This window comes from Ailuropoda melanoleuca, chromosome 14 (genome assembly GCF_002007445.2).
Source record: "Ailuropoda melanoleuca isolate Jingjing chromosome 14, ASM200744v2, whole genome shotgun sequence".
NCBI lineage: Eukaryota > Metazoa > Chordata > Mammalia > Carnivora > Ursidae > Ailuropoda > Ailuropoda melanoleuca.
Window position 1 is genome coordinate 30,441,066 of NC_048231.1, and position 18,082 is coordinate 30,459,147.

The window sequence follows — 18,082 nt, forward strand, 5'->3', positions numbered from 1 at the left end:
CCCTACCATAACGTTGTGAGATATAAGGCTGTAAATTTAGACTTCTTTTTGTCTTCGGCACTGCTGGGCTTTAATTCCTTCGTTTATGTTCAGTTTGCATAAGTGTACTAGTGGTTAGTAATTCAGTGATTGAGGGGTTGATTGTTTTGGTGCTGCTTGTGCCTTGCCACCACCTTCCCCTCTTTTATTCATCCATTCAGTAACTACAGAATGAACATGTAAGTGAGGATGTCGTGGGAACTAGAGAAGGAACATTCAGATCTGCCTACCTGAGCAGGGATCAAGGAGGGTATTTTTTTCTTTTTTTTTTTTTTTTAAAGATTTTATTTATTTATTTGACAGAAAGAGACAACCAGTGAGAGAGGGAACACAAGCAGGGGGAGTGGGAGAGGAAGAAGCAGGCTCATAGCGGAGGAGCCTGATGTGGGGCTCGATCCCAGAACGCCGGGGTCACGCCCTGAGCCAAAGGCAGACGCTTAATGACTGCACCACCCAGGCACCCCAAGGAGGGTATTTTTCTTCTCCTTTTGCCTGTCTCTTACTTTCAACCACCTCAGTTGCATTTATGAGAAAATACCAGAAATTACCAAAATAAATAAACCCAGGACTTTGCTGGAAGTGAGGGTATCTTTGTTTTGTCCTTTCTCTCTTCCCCTCTCCTCCCCGCAGTGTGCACACACAGCTCTCTTTTTTTGGGAGGGAGGGTGCTTTTCATTTATGACTCAGGCCTATTTCATTTTTGTTCTCGAAGTCAAAATATGATTTCAAGGAGCAAAATAGAAGTTTGGAGAGTCTTAAATTTCTTTCCACTGTTGTTGAAGAGAACCAAAACTATATGTGCTTTTTTTTTGTGAAATTGTTAATGGATTCCATGGGTCCTGCTCCAGTTTTTGGTACTGAGTGATAATCTCCGGTGGAGAATGCGTGAAGGGTTCATAAAGGCTTACTACATCATTTTCCGAGGTTTTGTTGGTTGTAATGTTCAGTATCCAATGTATCATATTTCCTTTTTTTTCCTCTGAAAATTTTGTTTTTAAGGCACTGCTCAATTGTACATTCACAACTAGTGAAGTCCTTCAAACAAATCTCTATAGGAAGCTGCTGCTTTTATTCCAAGGGTGCTTCTGTCCTCATTTTTAATATTTTCGGAGCTCTCATTTCTCTCTAGATTCATTTACCAAGCTTGTGAGGAATGTAAATTATTTTAGTTAGAAACAACTTGCAGTCTTGACCCAACATGACATTATCACTTGACTCTTAAGTGATGGGGGAAAATTTTTTTAAAAACCCTCTTTATAGACAGACATTTGCTACTGTTGGAGATTTTTTATGTTAAACAGTTATTTAATCCCAAACTATAATTAAAAGCAGAATACACCAGAAATCATAAAGATCTCTATTTCCAGTGTAAGTCATGGTTCAGGTTAAATTTCATATTTAAATATCAGAGGACATAAGTCTCTAATGAGATTGTGTAAATCCATTATCAGTTATGAGAAAAAATAACTGTGTAGGACTCAAATTCTCAAGGTCTTTCAATATCATATATGTGATTTTTTTCAAGGAGATAAATTATTGCAGGAAGAAAAAAGCATGTTTAATGAAGATTCAGAATATTGTACATTTTTAACTATTAAGTAGGATTTTATATCTGTGTTATTGTCCATTCAGAAAAGCTTCCTCCACATTTATTTCAGCTATTCTTTTAAATAGTTTTACCTGAGATAATGAAAGCATTAAGCAGAGATTTATCCAGTAGTAATAAAAACCCGTGTAATAAATTTCTTATAGCCGAAAGACCACTTTGTATATATTTCATTCTTCAACTTACTTTGAAATAGTTTTAAACTGATGGAAAATTTACAAGAATAACTTAAAAAATCTTGTATATCCCTCTTCTGTTAACATTTTGCCCTATTTACCTTCTCTCTCTGTATATGTATTAATTTTTGAATTGTTTAATAGTAAGTTACAATTATGATGTCCCATTAGCCATAACTACAGTACTTCCATCAAAATCAGGAAACCAGTGTTGATAAAATTTTACTGTTTAATCCACAGACCTCATTGAAATGCTACAAATTACCCTAAAAATGTCCTTAAAATACCCCTCCAGGTACTGTCGATGTTGCTGCACACGCTCAGCTAGGTTTTCCCTCCTGTTTTCCTCAACCTCGAGCACTTCCTCCGTTTTCCCTTTTTTAACAAAAAAATTTTTAAAGACCTTGATATTTTGGAAGAGTGCTGGCCGGTTACTTTGTAGAATGACCCTTACGTTGGGTTTGTCTGATGCCTCCCGAGTGGAATCCGGTTATGAATTTTTGGCAGGATTACCAGAGAAGTGATGCTGTGTTCTCTGTGTTCTATCAGGAGGCGCTTGGTGTCTGTTTTTGCCGTTACCAGTGATGTTAATTGTTAATAATTGGTTATGTCTGCAAGGTTTTTCCGCTGTGAAGTTAATAAGTGTCTTGTGGAGAGCTACTTTGGGACTGTATCAATATCTGTTTTTGTATACATTTTTATCCTCTGGTTTTAGCATCCATTGATGATTCTTATCTGAATGAGCCATTGCCAAATGGTGGCTTTCTAATTATACTCTTACATCTACATGTAATTGGCATTCTAGTGTCATACTTTCTCCCCCACTTATTTGTTTATTTATTTATAGCAGTATGGAACATGGATTCTGTTTTATAATCTACAAACTATCGGGAATGATTCTGATTGTCCAGTTGCCCTAGATCTGGCTCATGGGAGCACTCTCAAGCCGGCTTCTGTGTTCTTTGTTCTCAGGTTCTTTTTTTTTCTTTTTTTTTTTAATTGCGTAAAAAAACATAACATGAAATCATCTTAACCATTTTTAAGTGTACAGTTCCGTCAAGTGTATTCACGTTGTCGTGCAACAGAACACTAGGACTTTTTCGTCGCGCCGCACTGAATCTCCATACCCACTAAGCACTAACCCCCAGCCCCTCCTCCCAGCCCTTGGTAACCACCTTTCCATTTTGTGTCTGTGATTTTGACTGCTTTAGATTTTGAGTAGAATCATAGAGTATCTGTCTTTTTTGTGACTAGCTAATTTCCCTCAGCATAATGTCCTCAGGGCTCATCCATACTGTAGCACATGACAGGATTTCCTTCCTCTATTTATTTATTTATTTATTTAAATCTCCCCCATCCTTTTTAAGGCTGCATGTTTCCTTGTATGGATAGACCACATTCTCTTTATCCATTCATCCGTCAGTGGGTGTTTGGGTTGCTTCTACCACTTTGTTACTATGACTCATGCTGTGGTGAACACGGGTGTGCAAATGTCTCTTGGAGATGCTGCTTTGAATTCTTTGGGATATGTATCCAGTGGGGTTGCTGGGTCATACAGTAATTCTATTTTTAATTTTTTGAGGAACCTCCATTGTTTTCCATAATGGCTCCGTAATTGTTTTCCCCATGGTTCTTTGAGCACTTTCTTACTTTTAGGCACCACAAGGTATTTCAGGTTCCATCTTGTGTTACTCCTACCCCATCCTTGGATCAGATGTTTCTCCCCTATTTTGCTTTAGTGGAGAATGGTATTTACTTTTCTTTCTTTTTTTTTTTTTTTAAGAGCAAGAGAGAGGTGGGGAGGGGCAGAGGAAGAGAGTAAGGGAGAGAGAGAATCTTAAGTAGCCTGACATGGGGCTCCATCTCACAACCCTGAGATCATGACCTGAGCCCCAGATCAAGAGATCAAGAGTCGGTCAGTTAAACGACTGAGCCACCCAGGCGCTCCAGTGGAGAATGGTATTTAGAAACAGGATCTGGGGGCGCCTGGGTGGCACAGAGGCTAAGCGTCTGCCTTCGGCTCAGGGCGTGATCCCGGAGTTCTGGGATCGAGCCCCACATCAGGCTCCTCCGCTATGAGCCTGCTTCTTCCTCTCCCACTCCCCCTGCTTGTGTTCCCTCTCTCTGGCTGTCTCAGTCTCTGTCGAATAAATAAATAAAATCTTTAAAAAAAAAAAAAAACACAATCTGGGTGCTAGGTTGTGCTCATTGCCACTGTGCTATCATTGCTACTAGGTCTTCCGAGCAGAGAGTAGGGGATACATACATCTGTGTTTGCTCCTCATTCATCCATCTCTATATATTAAAAACTACAAGTGCACACAGATCTCCGATTCCACTCTTCCACAAGGTTTATTCTAGTTTTCCCTCTCTCCGTATTTGTACCTTCTCTACCCTCTAGTAAAAAATGGGGATCCCATAATGCTCAATATATTCACTTATTCACTCCCCCTGTGATTAACCAATCTGACTGCGGCACTGACTGCTTTCCTCCCAGCCCCCTGCACCTGGCTGCTGCGACTCGAGTGTCCTCCCGTTCCCAACCCATGGCGGCACCCGCCAGACAAGCGCTGATGCTGAAGGTTTCTACGTTGAAGGGACCGTTCAGTCCAGGCAAATGTCTTGGTTATTTTGTTACAATAGTTTCCTTTCTTTCTACCCTAGGAAAGCCAAAGTCATGACTGCTGTGGCGGGGCGGGGGGTGGTCAGTGAAGGAGAGCATGAAAGGGAAGGAGGTGGCCCCTCAGCCTTGGGGAGGGGGTAATGGGCGTGGCGGGAAGACGCCACCCAGGACCGATCACAATCCAGAATGCCCTCTAAGCTGAAACACGTTAGTGGTTAGAGATCTTCAGCTCTGTTTTAATACGACTTGATAACCGTCCTTACAGAAAGAGCTTTGCCTGTCAGTTCGTCATTGGGATCATCCACCCCCCTAACTGTTACATTTTGGGAGCATCAGGACCCAGTTGACTATACTGAGTGCTGAGGGGTTCTTTTGTGAAACAGTCAGTTGTACTTCAATCTTCCCAGTTCGTAGTGGGAGGAACCCTATCGTGCCCCTGGACAAATGATTGCTCAGGAAGCTCAGGATGGAGTCCAGTTATGTAACAAACATGGGAGCCTGTATAATCATTATTAGTACTTATTCCTACCTGTGGGGATATGGAGTCTATGGCCATAATTATTTCCATTTGAGAGATTTGGTGCACCTAATGGCAATAATTGCTCAAGGACTTTTTTTTTTTAACAAAAATAATAACTGAGCAACCTAGCAAGAGGAGCTGACACAGTGTTTTCTATGTACCAAATACTGCGGCAAGTACTTTACATGCATTGTCCCGTTTAATCATCGTGATGGTGGGCAGAACGGGCTGTTACTACCCCATTTTACAGATAAGGAAACTGAAGCTTCTGGTCTGGCCACAGTCCTCCAGCTCTCACACATAACAGGCATTACAGTTTGTACTGGTTTTGATATATTAACAGAGTTCTTTAGTTTTGAGCAAAAGAAACTCTCTGGCTAACTTAAAGAAAAAACAGAGTTTATTGGGACAAAACCCCCAAGTAGCTCTGGGGATCCAGGCAACTGACCCAACAGTCTTGAAAGTCACCACCAAGGGAAGGAGTCAGCCACTCGCCAGACCAAGTCATGAGGGAAATCCATCACTGGCCTGGCTTTTGTTACAAGCAGACTCAATGGCTAGAGATGGGCCCCTTGGTTGTCAGGCTCACCAAGGTGAGACACAGATAGGGACACTTCACCACAAGAATCCAAGGGGCTGTTACCACAAGGTGGAAGAGTGGATACTGGGAGGCAGGACACAATAGCCGCTCTGCGAAGATGTTTGGAGCACAGGCTCTGAAGTCAAGGGCTTCCGATGCCAAGGGCACTGCTTCCTTTGGGGACTGGGCTGGTAACCTTGTATCTGAACACTTAAAATACACAGGCACCCTCATTTTCTTGTGCTTCACTTTGTTGAACTTTGCAGTTACTGTGTTTTTTACACAATGAAGATTCGTGGCAACCCGGGGTCGAGCAAGTCTTGGAGCTGTTTTGCCAACAGCATTTGCTCACCTCATGTCTCTGTGTCACATTTTAGGAATTCTCACAGTATTTCAAACTTTTCTATTAAATTGGTTATGGTGACGTGCGATCAGCGATCTTCGATGTTACTATTGTAATTCTTCTGGGGCACCATGTAGGACGACGAACTTAATATAGCATATGTGTGGTTTGACTGCTCCACTGGCTCCCCCATCTCTCTCCTTGTCCTTGGGCCTCCCTGTTCCCTGAGACACCACAGTATTGAAATTAGGCTGGTTAAATAAACCTACAATGGCCTCTTAAGTGCTCAGCTGAAAGGAGGAGTCAATCAATGTGCCAAACTCCATTGTTGTCTTTCTTTAAGAAATGGCCACGGCCACCTTGAGCAACCCCCACCCTGATCAGTCAGGGGCCATCAACACCAAGGCAAGACCCTCCACCAGCAAAAGTTACAACTTGCTGAAAGCTCAGGTGATGGGTACCATTTTTTAGCCATAAAGTATTTTTAAAATTAAGGTAGTACATTGTTTTTTAAGGCACAATGCTATTGCACACTTCGTAGACTACAGTTTGGTATGAACCTAGCTTTTATAGGCACTGGGAAACCAAAACATTCATTTGACTTGCTTTATTGCAATATTCATTTTATTGTGGTTGTCCAGAACCAAACCTGCAAAGTCTCTGAGCCCATATAGAATTGGGAATGGTACTATTTCTAAGGGTTGCATGAGGATTAAATGCTATGAAACATGCAAAGCACTTGGAGTGTCTGGCACATAGTAAGCATGTCAGTATGTTAACAATTACTTAGTGCTACTTTCACATAGATTGCCTTATTTGCTCTATTCCAACCCTAAATGCTCGTCTCACCTCTGTTTTTACAAATACAGAAGCTGGCTCGGGGAGGCAGTTCCTAAATGACTTATTCATAGTCACACACCTGATCAATAGTGAATCGGGTTAACATGTCACTTCACCTACAAAAAGGTCCTCTGATATTTACCCTTTTAGCTTCTAGACAAGAATCCTTTAACTTCTAATATTTTACAATTTCTTCTAAATAACAGTACAATTTATACCGTATGAGCTAATGTAGATCTAAGACATTTTTAAAAGATTTTATTTATTTATTTATCTATCTGAGAGAAAGAGAGAGCACACACATGAGTGGGGGGTTTGGGAGAGGGGCAGAAGGAGAAGCAGACCCCTCTGAGCAGGGAGCTGGACACGAGTCTTGATTCCAGGACTCCGGAATCATGACCTGACCCAAAGGCAGACACTCAACTGACTAAGCCACCCAGGTGCCCTGAGCTAAGACATTTTTATTCTTTAGACATTTACTAAGATAATTTAAACGCAGCAAAACTTTCTGGGTTGGTCAAAGTGATAATGCATTAATCTAGAGATACTGAATCTTTTCTTGTCTTTATTGCTGAGTTTATGCTATTTCCCATAGAATTACAGAAAACAGGCATCCCTTGGTAAAAAATGAGCGTGAAAATCTTGGAACACATTTATCCAGGAATGCTTATATATTAATTCCAAAATGCTAACACTTACCAGAGGGAGATATGGGCATTGGGTTAGGATTTAGTCAAGTGGGTTTCTTTCTTTTTTCTTTTTTTTTCTAAGATTTTATTTATTTACTTGAGAGACAGCACAAGCAGGCGGAGGGGCAGAGGGAGAGGGAGAAGCAGACTCCTGGCCAAGCAGGGAGCCTGACACGGGGCTCAATCCCAGGACCCTGGGATCCTGACCTGAGCTGAAAGCAGACACTTAACCGACTGTGCCACCCACGTGTCCCTGGTCAAGTGGGTTTCTAACCCTTCCGAAGCTCTTTGCAGAGGCTCATCAATGGATATGTGCTAGCCTGAATTAGCAGACTATCCTCATCTTATCTTCACTGGATATTTTTATAAACTTTCTGGTTGAGGATATGGGTAGCAGGTTCAGAAAATTTGCAAATGACCTGCCCCTGGAAGAACTAGCTCTTGTATGAGAAGACAGAAAATTGGTACCTACAGGGATCCTGACAATTTGGATTGTAGGCAAAATCCGAGGAAGTGGAATTTCACCTGTCTTTCTAAACCAGTGGCATAAATAAATATATAATGGAGAGGAAAAAACCCCTAGAATTCTAGGTTTAAAAAAGCACTTTATTGTACTATAAACTGAATATAAAGATGGCTGCGAAAAAGGGTAATGAATTAGGGCCGTATTCCTTTTTTTTTTTTTTAACGATTTTATTTATTTATTTGACAGAGATAGAGACAGCCAGCAAGAGAGGGAACACAAGCAGGGGGAGTGGGAGAGGAAGAAGCAGGCTCATAGCGGAAGAGCCTGATGTGGGGCTCGATCCCATAACGCCGGGATCACGCCCTGAGCCGAAGGCAGACGCTTAACCGCTGTGCCACTCAGGCACCCCTAGGGCCATACTCCTAATAGCCTAGAGGACGAATTGCTAATAGACTGTCCAAAATTAAGATGGAGATTCTGCTTCATTCCATTGGTAAGACCCTGTTTAGAGCCCTTCATTTGGTAGACATTCCCCCCCTTTTAACTTTTCTCTGTAAAAAGTAACAAATGCATACTATAGAAGATTTAGAGGGTATAGAAAAGACAGAGAAAGAGGAAAAAATCTTTTTACTAAATGTAGTACATTTATCATTTTGGCCTCCTTCCATCTTTTTTTTTTTAAATGAAATGTTTATGTAATTGGTATGTAAGTTTTCATTGTGCCTTTAGAGAAAATGTCCCCATATTTATAAATATCTTTTAATGGCTATAAATACTCTATCCTATGGCTGTATCATTGTTTGTTAAGCTCTTCCCAATTGTTGGATGGTTTCCAATTTTTCTCTGTAATCTGAAATGCAGACAGATTTATTCATAAAGTCATGCATCGTGGTGATATTAATACTCACATATAATGGCAAAGAGCCACTGTTACAAAATACCACATTTTAAGGACAGTATTATCAGAGTTAGGTCCCTAGTAGAGTAACCAGTTTGTTGAATAGCCTTGTAACCATAGCAAATAGGAGCTAAGGATATAGGTTGGAGTGTGCGGTAGGGCTTACTTTTGGGAAAAGTGTACCTTACAAAGAAATGAGCTGAGGATCTCACTAAGCGTCCAGGAAGCTGACCGTCAGGTACGTTCCTCAGCTTCCTGGTAGCGACCCCTGGCTTTAGGTTCCCCACGTGTGGTAAAGCCTCTTTGAAAAAGAGGAGTTAGGCCTTTAACACTGAACCACTAAATTACATCAGTGCCCATCACCAACCCCCAAACATAACGGGTCCCAGAATTTGCTTCTGTGCCAGCATCTTATATGAGAATGATCTTCTATGTGAATTGTATGTTAATTTTTAAATTTTTTCTTGCTGCCTTTTTTCCTCCATTAACATACAGTGAAATATTGGTTTCAGGTGTAGAATTTGGTGATTCATCCCTTACAACACCCAGGGCTCATCACCACTAGTGCCCTCCTCAGTCCTCATCACCCATCTAGCCCATTCCCCCACCCTCCTCCCTCCAGCAACCCTCAGTTAAGAGGGTTAAGAGTCTGCTTTCTGGTTTGCATCTCTTTTTCTTTTCCCCCCATGTTCATCTGTTCTGTTTCTTAAATTCCACGTATGAGTGAAATCATGTGGTATTTGTCTTTTTCTGACTGGCTTATTTCTCTTAGCATAATACTGTCTAGTTCTGTTCTTTTTTTCCTTTTTTTTTTTTTTGAAGATTTTATTTATTTATTTGAGAGAGAGCAAGAGAGCACACAGGCAGGGTGGGGAGGGGCAGAGGAAAAGGGACAAGCAGACTACCTGCTGAGCAGGGAGCCTGACTGGGGGCTCGAACCCAGGACCCTGAGATCATGACCCGAGCTGAAGTCAGATGCTTAACTGACTGAACCCCCCAGGTGCCCCCCCATTCTTTTTTTACGTTTTCTCTCTCTCAAATTTTGTGAGATCACAGTCGACACTGACCAACCCAAGGGAGGCCAGAGCATATTTTCAAAAAAAGATTTGTTAGAACCATCATTCTCATTACCTCATTACCAGTAATCATCAAAACGGGTTTCACAGCGAGGAAAAAACACTGTGACTAGTGTACAAAAGTCACCCACAGACGTCATCCTCCAGCAGCCATCCCAAGGTGAGTCTTCATTCTGTGACTTCAGTTTCCTAAAAAGGGGGCCAGTGTTAGCATATTAATCTCTCAAGTGCTCAGAAAGGATTAATTCCTATTGGCAATCCTACGGAAGTTGACGAAGGGCAACAAATACATTGCAGTGAGAGAGGATGCTATGCACTATTTAACGCACCAGGGAGGGAAAGGATCTCTGTTTCTGTTTGTTGCTGATCCAGGTGGAAGAGGACTCCTACTGAACGCTTTCTAGGTATCCCACACTTCCTCGCCTTGTGTTACTTGTGCTGAATCCTCCCAGCGCAGTCTCTGCCCGATCGACCACGTCATTCCCCAGCGGTCGGCTGCTAGTAATTAGGAGCTGTAGCCAGGATATGCAGCCAGATTTGAGAATTCTTCCAAAGTCCACAGTCTTCGACCAAGACAGATTAAAGAGTGACTACCACTGCAGACCTAACCCAGTGCGGCCACAAGTAGGCGTTCAGGAAAGAGGAAGGAGTCAGCTGCATGGACCGAATAGAGAACATTCATGGATGTCAAGATGTTCATAAACCAAGTCTATTTTCTATCTTTCGGAGAAGGAAACCTCCATGCCTCTCTGACCGTCGATGAAACTCCAGGATCTGGATATTCCCAGGGCTTCAACTTGCTTTCCTCACCACCATTTCAAAATAGAAACAGTGGGCATCTTAGTGTGGAATCAGGGATCATGTGATGTTTTCCCTGTTGTAAATGCTTCACGGCAGCCCACTCCTTCCCCGTTCCACTTTGGAAGCATATTTCTGCTACTGGTAGAGTCTCTCCAGACAGATTTCACATTTTGAAATCTCCACCTTCGAGATAAAGTGGGGAAAGGACCAGGGTCAAATGCAAATTCAGAAACCAAGGAAAACCCATGACCTCAGCAAGCAGAGATGGACAAAATGATTAGCAGGTCTTTGGAGCTGCTAACTCTAACTTGAATTCTAACTCCCTTTCTGACCACAAAGGCACCAAGAAGTAAGGAAGATAGGGATCTGGACACATAGATTCACTACACCACAGAACTGGGCTGGGCATTTTATTTTTATTTTTTAAAGAGTTATTTATTTATGTTAGAGAGAGATTGAGAGAGAGAGAGAGAGAGAGAGAGAGAGAGAGCAGGTGCACACACATGGGGGAGAGGGGCAGAGGGAGAGAGAATCTCAAGTAGACTCCTTGCTGAAATTGAAGGCCAGCACATGGCTCGATCTCACCAGAGACCGTGACCTGAGCCAAATCAAGAGACTGACACTTAACCAACTGAGCCACCCAGGCGCCCTTAAAGATATATTTGTTTCTTTGAGAGAGAGATTGAGAGAGAGAGCATATGAGTGGGAGGGGCAGAGGGAGAGGGGGAGAGAATCTCAAGCAGACACCGTGTTGAGCAAGGAGATGATGAGGGCTCAATCTCACGACCCTGAGATCATGACTTGAGCCAAAATCAGGAGTCGAATACTTGACAGACTGAGCCACCCAGGGGCTCCTGGGCTAGACACTTCATTAGTACTTTTTTCGTAATAGTCAACCTGATTGACTCTGGACATTCACACAAATAGGGAATAGTTGATCACAGTGTAGCCATGCTGTGGAAGAGTTAACACCTGTTTTAAGAAATAATTCTGATTGAGGGGCACCTGTGTGGCTCAGTTGTGACTCTTGGCTTTTGCTCAGGTCATGATCTCACAGTCATGAGATAGAGGCCCCCCACCCCATCCAGCTCTGCACAAGCTGTGAAGTCTGCTTCAGATTCTCTCTCCCTCTCCTTCTGCTTCTCCCCACCCCACCACGCTCTTCCTCTCTTAAATAAATAAAATCTTAAAAAATAATTTTGATCAATAGGTTGACACTACATACTGACTTGGAAAGATGTTTGTGTTATACTAAAATGACAATCCGTTTCAGAGCAATATGGAAGGTGTGATGCCATTTTTGTGAAACTACATAGGCAAATGGCTGAGGGAAGCTTCTAACCCAGGTCTGCCTTAAAGATGAACTTTTCCCCCAGTGTTTACTTTATGAGTTTTACTAATGTTTGTATTTTGCCTCGATGAGTAATTAGTCTGAAAGGAAACTGTTATCTGAAAATGTCACCTGAAAATTCTCACCTCCTCCCTCTCAGCCACCCTCGGTGGTGCTGTGTGCAACAGAGCTTCGGAGAGGCAGGAGAGGAGGTGGGGGGAGGAGGACAGAGCAGGGAGGCCGGGAAGCATCCCTCCTCCCCCTAGGCATCTCTGCCTTTGGCTTTCGTCACTCTCCCCTTGTCTACCCTGGCCCAAGAGGACCCCTGTCTTTGAAGGCCTCACAGTGTCGTGCGATCACTGCTCATCTCATTGCCAATATACGATCCACTGCCCTTTAAAACATCGTACAGTCTGGACAAGTTCCGATGTTAAATATGTTTTCGAGTGAGACGTGTAAGAACGTGTACGCTTGGTTTGGTGCTAGTGTTTGGGTCTTATCTCCAGTTTGGCTGCCCAAAGTGGATGACGAGTATGATGAGTGGAAACAGAGGAGTGTCTCGGTATAGAAAGAACACTGGAGATTTGGAAGGCTTGAAACCGTCACTTTCTACAAAACCTTGGCCGAATCTCTAGTCCTCCCTGATCCTCATTTACCTGTAAAATGGTCCCGGGGTGGGGTGATGAGACCCTCTTCCACATCATGATTCTATCATTCATGTCAAATACAATGTGGCACTTAGGGTACGGCATTCTATTTTTTAGATCCAAAACACTGTGGGGAATAAGTAATAAAAGCAGGACCTGGCATATGAATGCCTTTCTGGGTCCCTATAGCTCTCATCCTCCACATGGCCCTCCCCTTCCTCATTACCGTTATAACCCAGTGGGTAGAAAACAAATACTACATTAATTCAGCTCGCTGCTCTCAGCAAAGGGGAAAACTGCTCACATAATTTTAACACTTGCAACCAACACTCTTTTGCTGGATGGATTTACTATAGATCTCCTCCAACCCGAACTGGGGGAAATCTTGTACAAATGGCTGTCCCCTGGAGGTATCTTCGTATCGAAACCACATTTTGTCCATAAGTTGGTTTTATTAGTCATTTTCAATGGGGGTAAACCTAAAGGCTTTGACCTAACAACTAATCTCAAAAAGGGTAATTAGTTGAAGTTATTAAAAACTCGCCATCCTACGGATTTTTGAAAATTCTTGCAGGGCTTCAGAAAATGGTAATTCCCCTTTCTTCTGCAAAATAACCTAAGCAAATCAGTTATTCCTTAGAAATAAGAAAAGTCCTATAAAGAGTGACGGAGGTGATAAATCTTTAATGCTCTGGGTAATCTAACTCCCTGTTCTCAGCCTGGAGTAAGGGATAGAATCTAAAGAAGATGCATTAAAATGTGAGGGAAATGAAATATATTAATTCATCTATATCTATCTATAGCAAAATGAGCATCCCAAAGAATGAAAAGAGAAGTGCAAAAGGGGAGATTTTTTTTTAATTGTGAGGAACTAAGAAAAGACACCATTGGGAGAAATGACATTCTAAAAAATACACTGCAAAGCAAGTGAAAGACGCTTTGATTAGAAAAATAACCCTAGGAGCAATTCATACCCTATGTAATGCTTATGGAATTGCTCCTATCCACTCTGGAACAATCTATGGCTTCTAGAACAATCTGTGATCAGAAAATTTAGAAATGGGACTGCGTAATGCCTCTACCATACACTGTGTCTTCTCTTAGTCTACTGAATGTTAACCCTCAAGTCACCCCCAAAATGGGTCTAGTGCAAATCAGTAGCAAATTATTTTTTTAAGTGGGCTCCACCTGGGGCTTGAACGCACAACCCTGAGGTCAAGACCTGAGCTGAGATCAAGAGTCTGACACTTAACCAACTCAGTCCCCCAGGCACCCCGCAAATCACTTTTTTAGTGAAGGCTGACTGTATGCAGAGTGCTGAACTGGTCACTTGGGGGGAGAGAAGAAATAAGGCTCAGTTGCTAGCATTTTTCCTTTAAGGACCTTATACATGTTTAAGAACATAGACACAGCAGTCTCTTAGATAGATCAGAACAGACAGATGCCCAAGAGCAGGGTGGCGGATAGACAGACAGACGGCAGACGTGAGCGAGCATCATCAGGGTAGCCAGGGTAGGGCAGGGCCAACCTCAGAAGGAGAAATGGAGCCTGGGGCCTACACAGCTTTCCTTTGCCTCCCAGAAAATCAAAAGGAAGGACATGAGGAGGTTGACCATGGATCTACTGTGTCCCCAAGAATTTATCTTTCCTAAATGGAAGGTGCTGCTTTATGGAGCAGGGGCGGGGGGATGAGCTAATGGTGCAAAGCTCTGTGAGATGAGGAAGTTGGCATTCCCAACGGCGAGAGGGAGCTTAGAGCCGAGCAGCAGGTGGACTGAGCTCAGCTCTGCCGCTTGAAGGCTTGCCAGTGGATCCACGTACCCATGCAAACGGGCCATGTGACCTGGAGGCAGGTCTGGCTCTGGAACCCAGGACCACGCACGCCTCTCCACTTCCAGTGTCTCACCCGCATCATGAGCATGGTGCATGTCATAGGCTTGCACAGTGTTGGCCCACCCAGCGATTCCACCTTCTGCTAGTAACAGCGTCTGGATTGCCTTTGGAGACTCACCCATCCCATCTCGGCTCGTGTCATTTGCCCGGGAGGGGAATGACCGATGCCCCCAGCCACAGTGACTGGCTCAGGGTGGGGACTGAGACTCAGGCCAGGCTAGAGAGGCCCAGCTCCGGACTTCTGCTGAAAGGCTGGTGGGAAAGGACCGTGCTTTCTACCAGGCGGCTAACTGGTAGGATCTCACCCTGTGGGTGCTGTCATCTTTGCCTCTTTGCCACTTCTTGGGACAGCCTGTCTGAGAAGGATGCCACCACAGAAGCAAGCTAAAGATGGAGGCAGAGGGGGTGGGGGGGCAGAGGATGGAGGGAGGTGGGGAGGGGGGAAGCATGCGCACGGATGATATTGTTTGGGGCCCTCTGAACCGACCCCTTGAACTTCTTATACAAACCAATGAATTCCCTTTTTTGGTTTACTTGTTTAAGCTAGTTGGAGCTGTTTTTTTCTGAAATTAGGAATACAAGAGTTCAGACTAAAGCGTGCCTGCCACACAGGACCAAACAATCGTGAGAGCCACACAAATGTGTGTTGGCTTTCATTTCCCTCTAAACATCTGCTTCTCTGATCTGCAAACCACAGACAGTACCTGCCCTGCTTACCTGGAGTGTTGTTGGTGGGGGGGGGTCGAACAGGACAGACAGACAGGCAAGCCCCTGAAAATCAACACACCATGTACTTGTACCGACTAAACTGTGCTTGCAAATCATGACTCTTCAGGGGATTCTAAGTAGAGCAGAAATGTCGCCAAGTCAGAGATTCCCCCCCCCAAACACAGCACCATATTCCTTCAAATTTTTTTTCTTTTCTTATAAGAGAAGCACGAAGTAGACCGTGTGGGGAGGGCAGCACGTTGAGTTTGGGTTTCTAATGGTTTCTGTTACAGGGAAAATGAATTACTGGATGGACATAGGGTTTAGGTTGGATTAGAATTTGCTGATGCTTGATCTGGAAAATTATTTTTTTTCAAAGATTTCATTTATTAATTTCTGAGAGAGAGAGAAAGAGAGCACAAGCAGGGGAGAGAGGCAGAGGGAGAAGCAGACTCCCCACTGATCAGGGAGCCCGATGCGGGGCTCAATCCCAGGACCCCAGGATCATGACCTGAGCTGAAGGCAGACCTTCAACCAACTGAGCCAGCCAGGTGCCCTGATCCGGAAAATTCTTCAGACACTGAATCCCAGGAGAAAGAACGTCATGGATTACACACGTGAAGGCAGGGGACAGGCAGGACACGGGGAGCTGGGTTGGGCCCCCCCCCAGCCTCTCCAACTCTGCTCTTCTCGCTCCATCTCTGAAGGACCCTGGGGAAAGCCTGGGCTTTTATGTCAAGCTAGGACATTTCTCTCTAGAGTAAATATCTGACAGAAAAGGACAATGCTAGCTGAACGGACCCCTTCCATCTCTCCAACACGTCTCCTAAAGATCTTGAGAAGGAATTCATGACTTCATGCTTCCCATGACAGTGTTAAGAAGCTCACCTGGGCCTTGTCTGTCTTGAACGCTCCAACTACTACCCTTCAAGTCACAGCCCAGAGAACTGAGAAATATGAGGAGACGCTGGCCTGCGTGAGGCAACGACCTCCCACACTAGAAGTTTACCGTGTTCTGGCGGATTCACCGTCCTGACACTGCAGGCGAGTGCACGTTTTAGTTCCCTTCAGACTAAAACAAACTCTAGGCCTTTACTTCTGTTCCTGCTGTGGCTGTATGTGCCCAGTTCATACATGCAACTTGAAACATAAAGCAATTCCCCATTTTCCCAGTGAAAAGAGTTAAAGCATCCGCCAAACAAAACTAACCAACTCACCAGCCAAAAGCCAATGTTTTTGGCCAACTTGAATATATAAATTTGTAGAGAAATAGTCAAGAGTTTATAATATTTATTCTCTTAAAAAAGATTTATTTGAGGGAGAGAGAAAGAGAGCACGTGCGTGGAGGGAGAGAGAGACTCTCGAGCACACTCCTTGCTGAGCGCGGGGCCCAATCTCATGACCCTGAGATCATGACAGGAGCCAAAATCAAGAGTCAGTCACTCAACTGTCTGAGCCAACCCGGAGCCCCGATAAGATTTATTTTTTAAATGTGCCCTCATACATCTAAAGTCACATATTATCTCAAAGGTTATACTAATTTAGAAATTTGCTTTTTCTCCACTCTCAAGTTTCACAGAGAACAGTATTCAAGGTCGGTAAGGGGTCCCTGTTCTCTCTCCTCTGAGTCCCCCAACCCCTCACTGCCTCGGCCCATGCTGCAAGAGACGCAGCCTCTTTGAAACTGTGCCTGACACGGTCACGGGAGACTTGGGGAACAATTCCTCTTGTGGATACCTATTCATGACCTTTACACTGTAAGGACTACTGCGTTGCTCTTGTTTGGCTTAAAATAACACCAACTTGTTAGCGTTCCGGAGGTCAGAGCTTCCACAAGCTCTCACCAGACTAAAATCAAGGTGTCAGCAGGGCTGCTTTCCTTCCGGAGGCTCAAGGGGAAAAAATCCCTTTCCTTCCCTTTTCCAGCTTCTAGAACCCGCTGCATTCCCTGCCTATGGTCCAGAGTGACACTGTGTCACTCCAGCCTCTGCCTCCGCTGTCGTCTCTTCCCTGACCTCCTGCTTCTCTCTTACGAGGACCTTTAGGATGCCCTGGGCTCACCTGGATAATCCAGGATAATCTCCCCTTCTCAGGGTCCTTAATCTCACCTGTGATGTCCTACTTCCCATGGGAGGTACCAGATTCACAGGCTCCGGGGATTAGGACATGGACATCTTGGGGGGCGGCACTGTTTTACACACCCCCCCCCAACAGAGAGGGAGCACAGGGACTGCAGGACCTCAGTGGAGCCTCTCTGGTTGAGCTCATTCCCCAGCGTGGTGTTGAACTGGGTCTGAAAGCCCCCAGGATGGGTGAAGAGAAGCCTCCAGATGACCAGAGCTTGGTGGGGGCCAGGCCGGTGCCCAGCCGGGCTAAACGAGATACATTGCTTCTTAGTGGTCTTTAAAAAGTTCTCTCTCTCTGGGGCGCCTGGGTGGCACAGCGGTTAAGCGTCTGCCTTTGGCTCAGGGCGTGATCCCGGCGTTATGGGATCGAGCCCCACATCAGGCTCCTCTGCTGTGAGCCTGCTTCTTCCTCTCCCACTCCCCCTGCTTGTGTTCCCTCTCTCGCTGGCTGTCTCTATCTCTGTCAAATAAATAAAATCTTAAAAAAAAAAAAAGTTCCCTCTCTCTTTTTTTTAAAAACAACATCTCCTATCTCTGTCAAATAAATAAAATCTTAAAAAAAAAAAGTTCTCCCTCTCTTTTTTTTAAAAACAACATCTCAGACCCTTCCCCTTAACGACTATATCTGTTAAATCTGTGATAAATGTCTTTGGCTCTTTCTTTGGTTTCTGTCAGGTGATCTTTATAAGCCTCCCAAATTAGCATCAGCTGATTATTTTTT